Below are 18,669 nucleotides of genomic sequence, written 5' to 3' on the forward strand. Positions count from 1 at the left end.
CTTCTTCTTCTTCTTCTTCTTCTTCTTCTTCTTCTTCTTCTTCTTCTCTTTCCATTTGTGGCCCTTATAAAACATTTCCCATTTTCACCAGAAAGTTGATTCTCCAGAGAAAGACATCTCTCTTTGAGGTCTAGGGTTATCCCTAGGGGATTGTTGGGCATCCTTTCTAATGCTACAGGTTTAAGCCCCCAATCAAATTTGTTCACCCTTATATCAATTGCCTGTACTTAGTGCCCCAATATAATTAAACTAATTAATACCAATTAGCATTTACAAACAGATATTTACTAAGAAAATAAAAACAAGAACAAAAGTACAAACTTTTTTTTCAGGCATGCAGGTGCACACTTTCCCTTATGCTACTTGGGCCTCTGAAAAGAGTGGATGTAACCTAAAAGCAATTGCTATAAAGCATTCAACCCATCAAGTTCCATTCAAAAAGCTGCCAGCTATTGGACAAGGTTGCTCACTTGTTTGTAGGATAAGGCATCTTGATGGAAAGGTCAATCTATGTTGGGCTGGGTCCCATCATTGGAGCTATGCTGGCCACCTGGGCTCTGTTCTGGGCAAATTATGGCATGGCAGAGTTTCTGGACCTCTGGTGGCTCTCCTAGACTTTTGGAGGTCATGTCATTTCAGGCCAGTATGTTCCGTCTCTAATACTCCTTTACCTCTAGCAGGAAAGAATATATTCAACAGGAACAGAAGCAACAACAAGGTCCTTTGCTCATGACTTCAGGTAAGGCAGGGCAGACCTCTGGCAATGGTGCTACCTCTCTCAGCATCTGTAGGGCCAGGATGCTCTACAGACATGACTTCCAACCTGTTCTAAATGAAAGACAACCGGAGGCTGCTGCCCAGCCCAGAGACTCCACTGTATTTCATCCTACTCAATAGGCACCAGGGAAGGAAAAAGAGCCAAATTACCTCTCACAGGACTCTTTTATATGCACTCCCAGTTCTAGTTCAGCAGCTATTCAAAAGTCCATTTCGTTAACACATTGTCATTGGAAGAAATAATCGTAGAATACCTATGCATTCTCCAGAGTCTATTTGGGGATTGCATCATCTTGAGCACACATAGCATGTTCCTAAGGTCTGGGTTCTCATTACACAGAATTTTGTGGCTTTGAGTGGAAAGAGCTCAGTGGAAAGAATGCTGGGCTTGGAGTCAGGAAGACTAGAGTTCGAATATATATGCAGGATTTCAAGTCAAGTTTTCCTGACTCCAACCCCAGTACTCTGTCCACTGTGTACCATCCGAGGAGTCCAGGAGTTCTTGGGTTCCCTAGTCAGGGCTAACTGGCAGCAGGAGAGGTTTTTCCAACTACATCCTTCTTGGAGATAATGATCACCAGCAGAAAAATAAGCCCAAGCTTAGCATGCCCTGGCTTACCAGAAGATTTTCACCTTGAGGTATTTGCCAAAAAGTACAGAACTGAGGTTAAGTTGAATCCTGCAAAACAATTCATGTTTTGGGTATCAACCTTCTGGGAGAGTGTAATAGGATTTATAGGTTACCATGTCATGTTTTAAGTCTTTGTCAATGCATATTTATGAATCTTTTGTGTTTTAAGTATTTATTTTGTGTGTGAAATCTATCTTGTATATCGAATACCTTTCTAATACTCTTTGTGGAAACCCTGGACTTGAGCCAAAGTTAGGCTTTTAAGTGATCTTCCTAGGGCTCTAGGTTGAGGGGTCTAAAGCCCCAGAAACAATGTGAAAGAGTCTGAGTCTATAGGGCCAGGCTCCCTTAAGCACAGAACCCAGTCCAGATGTTCCAGGACTGGGGCTCTTTGATGGAAGAGAGTACCTTCACCAAATGGACAAGTGGTATCTGTGGTTAAACTTTTGTAAAGATTTTACTTTAGAATCCTCAGTGCATCTAAAATATGGTTTAACTTACTAAAATTAAATTTAGATGCAGTTTAAAAAAACAAACTAGACCTATTAATTGCATAAACTAGACCCATTCATTTCACAGTGCAAACCTGGCTTCCTCACAGATTGATTTGGTGCTGTGGCAACCCTGGAACTGTAAGCAGGAATGAATCCAGGGATCTTGAACTCTTTTGCCTTCTGTGGAATAAAGCCCTGCCTTTAACAGAATAAAAGTCACAATCTAAGAATTGAAAGGGAATTCATTGGCCATCCAATCCAACCCATTCCTGAATAAGAATAACCTCTGAGGCATCCCTGATGAATGAATGAGTGAACAAAAAAAAACTGATTAAGCACTTTCTATATGCTAAGCACTATATGCTCAAGCTGTGTCTTGAGGATACAATAGAAAAGCAAGACAGTCCCCACTCTCAAGGAACTTACATTCCAATTAGGTGAAACAACACATATAGGAGTGTTTTGCATCAGGGTAGATGGTCCTTAAGGTGCTGTGACAGGGCAGATGGCAAGGCCAAGGAATCTAGAGATTATAGAGGCAGGGTAAATGGTAAGGACCAGTGGTCCTATGCTTCCATATTTAGTGAAGGCAACATGAAGTAGTGAATAGAGCATTGAAATGAATGCATGGAGTCAGGAAGACCTGCATTCAAGTCCCACCTTAGACACTTACTAGCTTTGTGATGTTGGGCATGTTGGGCATGTTGTATTTGTGCCTTAGTTTATTCATATGTAAAATGTGTGTGTGGGGGAGGGGTTGGATGCGATGGAGTCCAATCCACCTTTGAATCTATAATACTATGATTGTAGTCAGTAATTTCCTACACATCCAGGTGGTGTCATGACCATGTATGATATGCAAATGGTTGAGGGAGTAGTCTAGAAGGTTGGAGTGAATCCTCCAAACACTTGTTCTCACTGGACCCTCCAGCACTGGGTGGCATCTGAGTGACAGGCAGGCCAGGGCAGGATAGTGCTACCCACAGACTTTGCTCCTGCTGAGCCATCTTTTGCCTACATCTGTGAAGGGGAACCCCTTACCTCTTGAAGCAACTCATTCTGCTTTTAGGTAGTTCTAATTTTTAGGAAGTTTCTCTTACATTATACCTGAGTCTTTCCCTCTGTAACTTCCACTCATCAGACTTCTGTCCTCTGAGGCCAGCTGATGTTAAATTACTATTCCGCGTGTCAGCTTTTCAGATACTTCAAGACAGCTGTTGTGTCCTCCCTATATCATATCTCTTTCAGGCTTAACATCCACAGTTGCTTTAATTGATCTCCATATGACATTCATGACTATAGTTACCCTCCTCTAAATGCTTGCTGGTTTATTAATGTCTTTCCTAAAAAACTGAACTGAACACAATACTCCAGATGTGGTCTGACTAGGGAAGAATACAATAATACCATCACTTTGCTGGTCCTGCACAACAAGTCCTCTTAAAGAAGTCTAAAATTGCATTAGCTTTCTTGGCTAACATAGAATACTTTTGACTCATGTTGAGCTTGTAGTCCACTAAAATTAACAAATTTTTTTTTTCTGGATGAACTATTTTTGCCCAACAACCACAATTAAATAAATACTGTTATTGCTACTAGAAGAGGTATGTCAGTCACTCCCCTGTGGCTCGACTCACTATCTCCGTGACTTCCCAAATCAAAACACCCCTCCCTGGCCATGACTTTGTTAGTTGTTCTGCTTTTAGGAAAGAGTTTCAACAGGGTTCTATATAATTAGCTCTCCTATCAATATTACATTATATCAAGCTTGTAATTTTTTTCCCAAATTCTCTAGTAAGGAGGATGCCATATGATGACTGTGTGACACTGGGCAAATCACTTAACCTCTCAAGGATCTAGATCTAAAACTATAAGTTTTAGAGAAGATGCCAACTTGCATTGGTAGAGAGAGATTCATTACCCAAGAATTCACTATGCTAATGAAATCACAGGTCCAGTCCTTATGCTAACAACCCAGTAATTGTGAAAGGTCTTAGGGATATGAAGACAAAGGTGAAATGATCCCTTTTCTTAAAAAGCTGCCATTCCTAGAAAATAGTGTGAAAATCAAAATCATGAATGTTGATACACTGAACCTATGGGAAATAGGGGGTTAGGTTCCTGCAATCACCAAAACTGTTATCTTTTGCTAGAAATTGCTAAAAACACACTTTACTGCATACAATTCTTTACAACAAAACACTAATTCTGGTAATATGCACTTTTCCTATCACAGTAACCATGAAATAACCCATAAAATGCAGGGGGAAAGGTGAGTCAATACCAGAAAGAGCAGGGAGAGGCAGGGACTAAGATAAGGGAAAGGGGCAACCTGCCATTTCTAATCTCCCTTTCAGCTTCTTGGTTGAACTGTTCCCTGATGAAAAGCACATGCCTTAGAGTGAGTCCCTGGCCCCCCCTGGAGCTCACCACTCCAACAGTGGCCTCTTTGAATGAAGATGTGCAGAGGTCCACTGATAGAATTCTCCACCCTGTAGAGGCTTGAAGCCTGCTTTTCAGATAGCCATGGGAATGCACAACAGAAGCATCTTGGAAATTTTTGGAGCATGCCCACACACTTCATACTTGTTTCCAGTATGCCTCTAGGATTTGCTGAGGTTATACAAAGGAACTGGGAGCTTTCAAAAGACACTACTTCCAATCATCCTGTTGTCTTCCAGTGATTTCCTTCTGTCTGATAATATTCTTGTGAGGGAAGAGAGAGTGCTGCCAGAGGAGACATCTTGCGTCCTACCCTTCTGATGCAGACAAATGGTCTTTGTCTCAGTGGTTTTTTTTCCTTTTAGGTAAAGAAGAGCAAAGACTTGTGAGTTTTGGGAGGTCAGGAGAGGGAGCTACCTGAGGTCCAGGAAGGCACGGAGTCCATGCCGGGTTTGGAGCTAGCTCTGACCCTTCACTCCCACCCTCCAGCATGGATATCCAGAGGACCAAGGAGTGACCTTTGAGATCCAATCCAGCAGTAACTGAGTAAGGGCTCATTCAAAAGAGAAGCTGCTGGGTGTACTTGGTGGGACCAATGTGCTATGGAGAAATGCTGTTAAATCTGAACTGACATTCTCTGGACACTGAAGTGATGGGAGGAATGTTTATGGCTCTATTCTTCCTATATCTCTTAAGTGAATATCCCTTTATAAAGACTAATTGAGGTTACTTGGTTAAATGGAACTGGGGTGTTAGTAAATGATGGCTAACAGTGGGAGGTACATACCTAGAATGGGGGATTGAGCCAATCATATTAGAGAGATATCCCCGTTCTCAATACCCTCTAGAACCTCCTTGTTGAGGGAGAGTGAGGGCAGAGTACTCACTACATACAAAATAAATATAGTTTTTTCAGAGACAGTACTAGCAGCTGGGGAATGTTCAGTAAAGGTATAGAGGTGGTGCTAGATCTGAGTTCTGAAGAAAGAGATGATTTTAGAAGATGGTTATGAGGGAGTGCAAGTGCAAGGGACAGCCAACACTAAGGCATGCAGTCAGGAAGTGAAATGTCCTATGTGAGGTACAGAAAGAAAATCGGCTTGTTTGGACCATCTAGTATGTGAAGGGTGGTAATGTATCCCTTTCATTTCTTTGTGGTCCTGGTGGCATCATGTTTTCATCTTTACCTGTCCCCAAGATGACTGTATTTGAATCTCTTATCAAACTTCATTTAAATAGGCCTTTTACTCCTCTTTCTTGCTGTTTTATGAGATATTACTACTCAGGTCTTCTACTATCTTTGTAATATTTTTCAAGAGAATCTATTCTAAGCCTGTGTTGCCCTTGGCTGCTGTATATCTCTGCTGTCAAGAAAGGCAAGTGTTTACTGATGTAATGGAGGTCCTGGCCAATAAAGGTCCAGTCCATACAGCATGCTGGGATTTTTCCTTCCTGGTGAGTTGAATGCACAATATTCCTTATTCTTTCCTTGGCTGCTGCTGCTATTGGCTTGAGGTATAGAATGGATTTCAGATGGCTGTGATAGATCTCGCAGTTTCACCAGTCCCCTGGACACTCCCCTCACAGAATACTCATTCATTTATGGTCAGGAAAGAATAAACACTAAAGAAATAGACCTCCATGTGCTCAGGGACATAAGGCAGCCAGATGGTTGAAAAAGCAGCCAGATGGGGGGAGAAGTAGCCAGCTTCCTTCTCTTCCCCTGTGCTCATAGTAGTCCTCTTCTCTCAAAAGGGGCCACAGAACAGAAGGACCGAAGGGGCCCATGAAGGGGCTTATTGATGCCTTTGTATGCAAACTAATTTTTGGCTCTCTGCAGCCTCATCCTTCAGTCCTCCCAACCTCTTAGGCAGCCAGGGGCTTCCTTGTCACCACCCTAGTCACCCAATCAGTCACAGGTAGAGGAATGCTAGTCTCCATGTGCTTGATTTGAAACAGAAATGGAATATTGTGTATGTTCAGTATAACCAAATGGAAAGGAAAAATCCAAGTATAGCCAGTTCTCAACTTTTGAGGGGTTACATTCCAACTAAGGAAACATAAAAAATGTCAATGTTGATATATTGAAGCTACAGGAAATAAGGGATTAGGTTCCGGTGACAACCAGAAACTGTAATCTCTGACTAGAGGTTGCTGAAAATATACGTTTCTGAAAACAATTCTTCAACAAAACATTCTGATAATATGCACTTTTCCTAACACAAATAACCCATAAAATGTAGCACACAAAATAAAATTGGTAACATGCAAAACATTTTTTCTTTGTAGTAATTCCCCAGAATTCTGCAACCTTTTTGCTAACATCTCAATAAAAAGCATTGATTTCAGACAATATTTACTTTTCTTTTCTTTTCTTTTTTTTTTTTTTGCTTAGGCAGTTGGGGTTAAGTGACTTGCCCAGGGTCACACAGCTAGTAAGTGTCAAGTGTTTGGTCTGAGGCCAGATTTGAACTCAGGTCCTTCTGACTTCAGGGCTGCTGTTCTATCCACTGCGCCACCTAGCTGCCCCAATATTTACTTCTCATGACACATGAAATCTACAGTACCATAAATACTGTACAGCAAATAAAATTCTTAAAACTAAAACATTTTCCCCCGAATCTACTTTCCACTGTGTCAAATGATAGTGTGAGAGCATTGTACTGTATACTATACTGCTATAAACCTCTCTACCTTGCTCATTTTCTGAAAACCAAGGGAGAGTTAGCTGGGACTTAGTCGATTAGTCTAGTTGGCCAACACCCCAACATGTTCAGTTGCATGTGCCCCATCTCCAGCCCCTTTTAAATGCTCTAGCAGTCCTGAGGGAAGAGCCAGTGATTACCAAGAGCTTCCCAGTGAGAGTGCCCTCCCCCTCCTAGTTAAGCACACCAAGCCATGTAACTGTGTTCCTTCTTTCCTTCCTTCCTTCACTCCCTATGCTCATAGAAGAGTTTGGCTCCAGGCTGATCTGGTAGGAGCAGGAGGAGGCAGCCAAGTTTTGCCTCTAGCAACTTCCTTATTTGCTCAGAAGAAGCTGAGGTTGGTGAGGTCTCGACATCACCTCCGACACTCTCACACTCAGTCTCTCCTGAGCATAACCAAGAATGTGTGTAGTTGCCAAAAGGAAAGTGAAAATGAGGTTACTAATAAAATGACTCAAATGTTGGAGAAAGTTAAAGGCTGGTATGTTGAAGATTGACTATTTACTCTGAGGGCTGGGCCCTCATTGTTAAATCTCCCCATAACACTGACTAAGACAATTTTTAGGCTCTTTTGATCTCATCATTATTGCAATTGATTTATATTATTTAACTTTCTGGATGAAATTTTTTATAGGGGTAGATGTTCTTTCTGTCATCTATTCCCCATTTTTCATTATTAATTACTTATTTAAATAGGTTAATATGTCAGTAATTGTACACTGTATCTTTTTGTCAGTGTCCTATTTTGGGTCATTAATCAGCCCCAACCAAAATAATCTTAAGTACAGACCATGAATCCAAAGGCAAAAGACATTTAGTTTGTACAGCATAGGAAGGTAAATTATAAGGAATTAAATCAGATAGTAAATGTTCTCTGATCTCATGCACAAAATGGATGCCATCTTCCAAGCCTTTAGGAGAGTGATGGACAAATTTTCCTTTTCTCTCTCCACTTCCCTGACATAGTAAGAGAAAGACATTGTCAGTGCATGGCACCAATGGGCAACTTACAGGATCCAGTGTTGACAACTCACAGTCCGACCAACAAATGCTGAGTTCTTTTGCTGAATACCAATTATTACACTGTGGCCAGGCCTTACTTTAAAAGCTTCTTAGCTCACTGATGACTCCTTTTCTTCACTATAGCCATTGACAAGGTTATATTGGTAAATGTTTAACAACTAGCTCTCAAAAAACAAAACAAAACAAAAAAACAACTATATACATGACATATTTTTAGGTTTAATCTGCATTAACATTTTCTCTATTACGTTCTTAAAATCTAGAAGCAATCAGTAAGACAATAAATTAAACTCTGATTTGTAGTATTTTGCAGATTTCCAAGGTGTAAATGCTCACACTGAAAATTTAACAGTTGCTTCTCCTCAGCCAGCTAAAGCCAGCTCTAGCACACCCCTACTCATAGTACTCCCACATGGTCCTTCTGAGTTTATGACGCCTGCTTGTATATTTTGTTGAGCTCTTTCTCGTATAGTTTGATGAGAAAATTGCATCCATATTTGCTTTTTCTAGTCAACAGCTCAAAGATATTCTGGTTATTTCATCTAGCTATGCAAAAGTTAATTCTAACTTAAAGCTTAGGCAACATTTTCCAGGCTACATAGTCAACAAATTGGTCATGGTTCATAGAGTGGCTCTAAGATGTTCAAAGAAAACTACCAGCTTCTGTTCTCTGTGAGTCCTTTTTATGGTAAACTAATCTTAAAATGACAGGCTTTGGAACTGGAAGGAACCTTGATTATCATTTAGCCCAGCCCCCTCTCATTTTACTGACGAGGACATGGAAACCTACAGAGATGGAGAGGTTGCCAAAGTTCATAGGAGTAAAAAGAAACAGAGCTACGGTTCATGCCTTAGGAACTCTGACTCCAGATCCTAACCTCTTTCTAGCATACCAGACAACTTAGGAAAGACAGTAAGTTATGTTTTTAAAATTAAATTAAATAGGAAAAAAAGGGAAAACAAAAAACATACTTCATGGTTTTTGAATAAAACTCTGGTAGGTGATGTTCTAACAAAGAGTGGAAATCTGAGAAGAATACCTACTTCCTGTTTCAGTTCAGCTCTAAAATCAGTATGGATCTGTGACTGGATTCTTTATCTTTCGGGACCTTGAATAGACCATCTTTAGGCATTGATATTACTGAACTAAATGATAGAAAATGTTTGTGGCAGCTAGGTAGTGTATTGAATAGAGTGTTGAGCCTGAAGTCAGGAAGATCTGAGTTCAAATCTAGCTTCAGACACTTAACTAGCTGGATGGCCACGGGCAAATCACTTAACCTCTATTTGCCTCAGTCTCCTCATCTATAAAATGGGGATAATAATAATACCTACCTCTTAGAGTTGTTGTGAGGATCAAATGAGAAAATAATTGTAAAGTGCACAGTACCTGAAAATAGTAGATGCTATAAAAATGTTAGTTATTATTATTATTATATTTATAAAGTGCTTAGCACAGTGCCTGTCACATAACAAGCACTATAGAAACGCTTCTTCCCTTTCTACCTTTAAAATAAGTGGCATTGAGTAAGTAGAGGTTTATTCTTTTGTTACAATGATTACTTTTCCCCATCAACTCTCAAATGAAAACATTAACATTTTTTAACCTGAATCTTACCTTCCACTGGGTCAAATGGTGGTGTCAAGGCATTGTACTGTATACAATAATGCTGTAAACCTCTCTACCTTAGCCAAATTTATATTTGAAGGAATAACATTGTTTGTTATCTGGGTGTTTGCGTGTGTGACATCTATCATGGCAGTGATTTTCAAACATAGAGTGATGCAATATTTTTAGAAAAACATTGTTGCGCTCTTCTCCCCTCCTCCAAAATAATCTATGCAAATACTTTTCTTAGCTGATGTTTAATTAAAATAAGATTAAGAATTTATTAAAATTTATATTTATTAATTACATTCCTTATAATTTTCATACTTATACTTTATAAAATAACTCTAATAATAACACATTGATGTGATAAAATTGGTTTTGTTTTTTTTATGGTGCAGTTTCCCAAAACATGGTGTTATTCATGATATTGCTATTCAAAATTCTTTTGTAACCACCAATTGACTGATTTTTTTCTTTGTTTCTTTTTCTTTTTTCTGCTAGAGCAGAAAATCCATTTCATATAAAGATGTTATGAATAATAGTGAAATTTGTATAACTTTGTTTGATAAGCTAGAGAATATTTTATTTACATATAGCCAAAATATAAGATGTTCAGGTTTAAGCTTTTTTTTATCAACATACTATTGTCACAAGATGTCTATCACCATTTTTGAACAGATGAAGTAACTACCAACATTGTATTTCATCAGGGAAAAAGAGTTCTTTATACATTAATATTTAGTAATATCTAGGTCTTTTAAATAGCCTGAGAATTGCTTCTATAGATCAGTCAGTTGATTAATAAACAGTTCTTTATTTTATTTGCAAGGCAAGTATTTTAAAAACTGGGAAACATCACAATATTATTTTTAATTCACCAAATATTGTTTGGACCATATCAACAGCTATAGGAGCACCAATATTTCTATTGAATAAGAATTTTTGCACTTAACAATTCGGTAAACAACTTTATATGATACAAGGAAATCTTTTGATGCCACAGATATGGTTTTCAGAAAAGTTTAATTCTGATTATTAAAAGCACCTATTTTTTTCTAGGAAACTTGTCTTGCTGTTGAGTTCTTCAGGTACACTTTCAGGATGTCATTTCAATTTACCAGGTTTTGTACTACTTGCAGCTAAAATATTTATACAAAACAAATGCAGTTGTCTCTTCTTCTTCATCAATAATAGTACTTGTGTATTTTAATAAGTGCAGTTGATTATATTTTCTGGGTTTGTGTTTTTTACTTTGTGTTTCTGTATTTTTTTCTATTTAATTTATTTCCTTTATCTATATTTTAGTTCAGCTGTTCTAATGGATATTCCCTTCAAATTGCTTATGTATTTATGTTTCATGAATAGATATTCTTTAACTTTAAAAATTAAATACAACAAAGAATTTAAGAAAATTTAATTTAGATTTAACTGTTGAAAATTTTAGAGATTATATATAACTTCTTACCATTATTTTGTTTTTTTAAGCTGAATGTTTTTGTAATCTCAATTATTATAATATACTTATTAGTCAATAAACAAACATTTATCAAGTGCCAGTTATATGCCAGACACTGTGCTAAGTGCTGGGGATACAAAGAAAGGTAAAAGGCAGTTAATTCCTGCTATCAAGAAGCTCCCAGACTAATGGGGGAGACAGCATGCAAATAACTATGTACAAATACGATATTTGTGTGTGTGTGTGTATGTGTATAAAATATGTGTATACATATGTATGTGATAATTTGGAGATAACAGAAAGAAATTATTAACATTAAGGAGGGCTGGGAAAGGTTTTTTCAGAAGGTGGAATTTTAGATGAAACTTGTAGGAAGCCAGGGAAGCTGTGAGGTGGAGATAAGAAGAGAGAGCTCTATGAGGGACAGCAAATGAAAATGCCTGGATCTGAGAGAGGAAGTGTCTAGTGTGAGGAATAGCAAAGAGGTCAAAATGAATGATGGCTAAGAAATCTAGCAGGCATTATGGTACTTTAATTTTCACACAAAGAGTGCTTAACTTCAGGTTTATGTGCTTCATAAACACAGCAAGCGCCATTACAATACAATGCATCTGTGCCATGAGCCTGTGCCAGCTGATGGTGGCAGATCATGCCCATGTTGTTGTTCTACATGTGCCAACTCAAATTTGACCCAATTTGTTCCCACCATATTTGATAATTGCTGTGCTGCATTCACTGTGATCTGAGTGGATTCATTCTGCCAGTTTTGCTTTTGTTAACTTTGATTGGAACTTTGTTGCACTGAAAAAAGTGAATGTATTTATGTGAGAGTTGTACTCAAATATATCCGATAATTTTGGCTTTCGCTTTGTATTCTTCCTGAGAAGATCTTGTGCCCAGGACACACTACGGTTTAGAAAACTCTGCACTATGGAGACACAAATTTTGTTTTTTTTTAAGTGATTGGTAGATTTTTGCAAAATCTGATATTGTTTGGGAAGCTTCATCTGTGAAGTGGAATACTAGATAGAGTATTGGACTTGAAGTCAGGAAGACCTGAGTTCATATTTGTCCTCAGACACTTGCTAGCTGTATAATCCTGGGCAAGTCACTTAGGCGTTGTTTGCCTCAGTTTCCTCATCTGTAAAATGGGGACAATAATCTGTAAAGATCTTTGCAAACCTTGAAGTGCTATACCAATGTTAGCTATGATGATGATGATGATGATAACGAATGAAAGGGATTGTCTTTTGTGGACTTTTGGAGTAAAATGGGTATTGGGTTGAGTTCTTTTTATTGGGTAAAAAGCACATCTGTATAGTATCGTTGGTTGATAGCTTTTACCTCTTACCCCAAGGGAAGAAGAAGAAATAGTTACTTAGTAATTCATAGGATTGTAGGTTGATTACATCAATCTGTCAACAATCAAGAGATATCCTGGTTCGTTGAATTTGATTTTGGGATTGCAAATCAATTAACTGAGTGTATGCCTGTGTGTATTACATACATCTGTGATAATTTGGAGATAATCAATAGAAAGAAAGTACTAACATTAAGGAGGACTGGGAAAGGCTTCTTGTAGAAGGTGAAATTGTGAAGGAAGCCAGGGAAATTAGGGGGTGGAGATAAGGAGGGAGAGAAGTCTATGGGGAGATAGCAAATGAAAATGCTTGGATTTGGGAGAGTTGCCGAGGGTTGCGACTCAGAGCAGCAGCTTTGAAACTTGTAGGTTTTACGCAGTTTTTGCTCAGGAAGAGCTGTTCTATTTCCAGCTGCTATATAGCAGTTGACTAGCAACTCAGGGCCATGCCATAAGCAACGTGTCACTTCAAGATTGTCCTTAAGGCATCTTCTGCCTCCTCTGCTTGATGACATCTTACTTCAATTCATCATACTTCATTGGGCTCACTCACCATATTAACCATAACTGTTAATCCATTCTCCCCTTCATGTTCAGCTTGACTTGCCCAGCCAACCATCAGCACTGTTCAGTGAATTAGTTGATAAGAAGAAAAGCAGCTCCCTCCGAAAGAAAAGGGAACCCACACTTTCCTCTTTGCTTAGTGGGAATCAGGCTGGCATTCCATGTGCAGTTATAGGCTGGGGGATAGAGAGAGAAGATACTGACATGGTGTATGTGGTACAAGTACAAACCAAGAAATGAGGGAGGAGGGTAGTGCAGGTTATATTAGATTTGAGTTGTAAAGATTTTTTATAGGCTTCTTGGTGGTGAGCTTGCATCTGGGTTGGGATGAGGAATCCCTGTACCCTAGACAAGGTTTGAAAATTTTGCTTCTGCCATTCCCTTGTCTCTACTAATACGATAATTGTCCTCTTTGTACTTTTCCAGGTTTGTTACACCTTATTCCACTCAGTGACTCTGGCCTCCTCGAGGTTCCTTACACAAGATGCTCCATCCCCAGGCTCCTGGCATCTTCATTGGCTAGCTCCCATGACTTGAATTTCCTCCCTACTCACTTCCACCTCCTGGATTCTCTGGCTTCCTTCAAGTCTCAGCTTAAATCCCCCCTTGTACAAGAAGTCTTTCTGTTTCTCCTTAATTTTAGTGCCTTTCCTCTGAGTTTTCCCTCCAGTTGTCCTTTGTACATCTTGTTTGTGTGTGGTTATTTACATGTTGTCTCTCCAATTAGAGTGTGAGCTCCTTGGGAGTAGGCACAGTTTTTGCTTTTCGTTGTATCCTCAGTGCTTAGCAAAGTGTCTGGCAAATGATAATTGCTTAATAAACACTTGTTGGTTTGATTCTGTATTACTGTAATAACTAACATTTTTAAAAAACAATTTAGAATTTGCAAAGCACTTTACAATTATTATCCCATTTGATCCCAATAGTATTACTTGGAGGTAGGTGGTATTATTAGTTTCATTTTACAGATGAGAAAACTGAGGCAAACATAGGTTAAATGACTTGCCCAGGGTCACACAGCAAGTGTCTGAGGCTGAATTTGATTCTAGGTCCAATGCCATATTACTGTCTACTAGAGGATTTCAGCCTACACGTGACATATGTGCTATGACTTATCACAAAAGATACATAGATCAGAAATTTATGGCATTAAAATGAATTCACAAGACTCTGTCTTGGGCTCTTTTCTTGTCTCCTTCTATACTACTTCCCTTGGTGTTCTCATCACCTCCCATGGATTTAATTGTCTCTATGCTGATGATTCTCAAATCTACCTATCTTGACCTAACTTTTCTGCTGATCTCCAATCTTACATCTCCAACTACTTTCAGACATCTTGAACTCAACATATCTAAAACTAGACTCATTATCTTTCCCCCTAAACCTTCCCCGCCTCCTACTGTCAAGAGCACTACCATTCCCCTCAGTCTCCCAGGCTCACAATGGAGGGGTCATCCTGGATTCCTCACTATCTCTCACCTTCCATATCCAATCTGTTGCCAAGACCTGTACATTTCACTTTTGCAACATCTCTCAAATATATCCTCTTTTCTCTGATTCTGCTACTACCCTGCTCCAGGTTCTCATCACCTCATGCTTATACTATTGAAAAAGCCTGTTGATGGGCCTGCCTGTCTCAAGTCCCCACTCCAATCCATCTTCCTTTCAGCCACCAAAGTGATTTTCCTCAAGTACAGGTCTATCCCAGTCATCCTACCTATTCAATAAACTCTAGTGGCTCCCTATTGCCTCTAGGATTAAATACAAAATCCTCTAACTTTCAAAGCTCCTCATAACTTTCCTTTCTGTTCAAGTCTTCTTAAACCTCATTTCCCACCACATAGTCTTTGATTCAGTGACACTAATCTCTTTGCTGTTCCTCAAACAAGATACTCTCTTGCTCTGGGCAATTTTTCTGGCTATCAGTCATGCCTGCAATATTCTTCCTCCTTATCTTTGCTTTATGGCTTCCTTTAAGTCCCAACTAAAATTCCATCTTCTAGCAAGTCTTTCCTAACCCTTCTTAATTCTAATACCTTCCCTCTTTTAATTATTTCTCGTTCATCTTGTGTATGGCTTATTTGTACATAATTACTTGTTTTACTTATTAGATTGTGAACTCCTTGAGGACAGGTACTGTCTTTACCTCTTTTTGTATCCTCAGTGCTTAGCAAGGTGTCTGGCACATAATAGGAGCTTAATAAATGCTTATTGATTGATTTATAAGAAGTGCATTTATGAAGGGAGGTAACATTTCATAGAGGAGAGAGATATAGTCTTGAAGTTAGGAAAACTTGGGTTCAAATCTGGCCTCTGACATATGCTGGTGTGACCCTGAGGCGGGTCACTTAAGCTTTCATTGCCCTAGACAACTCTCTTAAACTCAAGTTGCAGAGAAGATTCCTATCCACATTGGTAGAATAAATTCCTCACCAGAAGCTCCCCACATCAATGAAATCACAGGTCTAGTATAAAAATATTAAAAAGAGATTTCTTATTTCTCCCTCTCCATCCTGTGCAGCTAACTACTTTGCCTCTCCCTAGTCCTGGCTCTGATATACAAGCTCTTTCCCATGCTCTCTCTGGAAATTTGCCGTGTCATACTTGCAAAAGACTGTCAAAAAAGAAGAATTCACTTTGGCATTAGATGAACATCTTTTCCAATACAGTTGCCATTATTTTTATATGGCAGCTCTACTAAAAAAAAGGGTTCTGGGTTAGTGAATTTTCCAGATAACTGAGGTTTAATCCTTTAAGAATAGACACTATAAGCTTAAATAATTTTTGCAGGAAATCTTTCTAAAATGTAATCATTACTTTCCTGCTATCATAAGTTTAACACATAGAATAAACTGTAACATTCTGCTGATTGTTCAGTCATAATGATTCACATTAGTTATTTTATTTATTTATTTTTGCTAGACAAGGGGGTTAAGTGACTTGCCCAGGGTCACACAGCTAATAAGTGTCAAGTGTCTGAGGTCGGATTTGAACTCAGGTACTTCTGACTCCAAGGCCAGTGCTCTATCTACTGTGCTACCTAGCTGTCCCCACATTAGTTATTTTCAATAGTCTCAAGGGCTATTGAAATGTGTGAATCTTGGCTTGTCCTTTTGTATGTCAACTCCCAGGTTGTTCTTCTAGATTATAGTTCTGTTTTCTTCTCCTTGAGGAATGCTTTTGTGAGCTACTGCATTGTATAACCATCAGGACTACCTATCCTTAAAGGAACTGGAGAAGTAGGGCTTCAGGGGGCTTTTTGATTGGAGGAGCTGCAGTTTTGCAGAGCCCAAGTGACTGATCTGCAGTCACTTGGAGACAAGGACATCACCATTCCCCATTTTAGAATTGGCTGTGTCATTGACATTCATCTGGAGTCCAGTGCCCCAGTACATATTTTGAGGTTAGGAGAGGAAAACCCTCAATATTCCTGGCCACCCTGGGCTTCTGGCTTGGACCACAGTTGGAGTGCACAGGAGCTGCCTCTAGGATCCTCACTGACTCCTACCACATTTACCGAGAGGCTCTACAGCTGTACCCAGCCCACGCCTCGAGTTGGGGATGTGACAAAGATCCTTGGAGAGTGACACAGGAGTTAGGAGACTCATTTACCAATTGAGATGGACATGAAAACATGAAGCAGATACTTACCAACCACTCTTAACCACTCCACACCATGCCAAGACAGAATAAGATCCTCTCAGAGAAGCTTGAAGTCTTGCCCACCCCTGAGGAGAACTAATGCAAGATCTCTTCTCAGTAGGACTAAATCATACCCACCTACTGACAGGGATGTCAGGACTCTATAGTCGTCTACCATAGAACAAAATGGGTGCCCCTCAAAATCTCCCCCCAAATAATTTCTCTCTCCTGGTTAGAAAATCTAACTGCTGATTTGGACCTCTGTCGCGGACCTCCAGAGGTTTAGACATCAGAATCCTGATCCCTAACAGCTTCTCAGATCCTGTGACCCTGATCTGAAACCAATCCCTCCTCCGGCCACTTGGAGCCCTTCCCTTCCCACTATCCCTCTCATAAACTAGGACATCACCACCAACCTCTGCTTTTAAAATCAGTTGTGCTTTTGACAGGAATCTAGAAACTGGTCACCACTGACTTCTACCACCTTTCTTGAGTACTTAGGGGTGGCCCTTGCAATCTGCCTAAACTCATAGACCTGCCTACTTGCTGACATAAACCCTGGGGTCTGACACTATGGCTGGGTTATCTGTTTATTAGTTGAGGCAGATCGAGGTGAGATCAAACAGCAGGCAATCATATCCCCCGCCACCCTGGTGAGACTGACCTGTCTCCCCATTAGAGCAGCTTGAGTCCCGTTTTACAGGACACTATGAAGAATATTTGCATGCATTGATTGGACAATAAACAAACATATAAAATATAAGTACAAACTTTTCTCTATCCATTATTCTAAATCTTCATCAATAAATCAGGATACCTTACATGATGGGCCAGGAATTTTATAATGCATCTGTAACTGGGCCTTGGTTTTATGTATGCACAGATCACATAAAATGGAAGTAACCATGTGAGAGATGCCAGGGACCTGCTTATGAGAGAATATACCCTGCGTTTTCCTACCACATGGATTAGAATGACCTCTTTCTATTGGCTTAGTAACTGGAAGAAGCTGTTTCTTTAAAAACTGCCAGACTGGGCCAATCTTTTTACTGGTGTCCAGAGAAGGTGAAGGTTATGTTCATGTACAGCCCAGGCACAGTGAAATGACTTGGTGATGGAAAGGGCTGCCTTCTGCCCTCTTTTAGGCTCTGGGTTTTGGTTGGTTCTGTTTTGTTTGTTTTTTTCAGTTCTAGGTCAGGCAGTGGAATCCTTACCACATTGAAATTACATCAGTGCAATGTTTGGAGGCGAGATTCCAGACCAAATGCTGTAGCCAACTCTAGCAGGTAAGCCCTGAGGAACCAGGATGCTTGGGACTCGAGTCCAAGGGGTACTTTGGACCCTAGAAATACAGAAACTAAGCTAAACCATGAACCTAATCCCCTTTCCTTCCCCGGAATATGAGGTGATAGTGACAGTGAGGAGGATTATGCTCCCTACTGAGTATGAGGTCATATTTGTATGTTTATTCTTGCTGTACCTTTGAAGTATATATTCCTTTGTCCAAGTGAATCTTACTATTAAGTGATTAAATGGAACTGAGGTGGAAGAGACCCCTAAAATAGAGGGAACATGATTGGTGGGGGCTAAAGCCAAGAACAGAGGGAGTAGACACCCTTAAACCCCATTAAGAGTACTGGAGAACCCTGGGAGAGGGGCAGAATGTAACACACCTGGTCTTCAGGCAGTGGCAGCCAGAGTAGTCACTGTTGCACATTTTGAAATCCAATTGTTTCTACAGATAGACTCTCCTCCACATATTTCTGTGGGCCCTTGCACACCCTAGGAGTGGCACTGATAAGACTATTCTGGTCTGCTGCGCCCCTCTAGGTGGTGGTACCTCTGTCTCTTCCTTGTGATTGTTTCTCTTTCTCCACTGTCACTCTTTTCAATTGTGAGAATTCTATGCCCTCTGCTTCTCAGTTCCCTCTCCCCGACCCCAACCTTGTTACCCATATCCAAA

Source organism: Vombatus ursinus, unplaced genomic scaffold (assembly GCF_900497805.2).
Source record: "Vombatus ursinus unplaced genomic scaffold, bare-nosed wombat genome assembly UNPS02014798.1, whole genome shotgun sequence".
Taxonomy (NCBI): Eukaryota; Metazoa; Chordata; class Mammalia; order Diprotodontia; family Vombatidae; genus Vombatus; species Vombatus ursinus.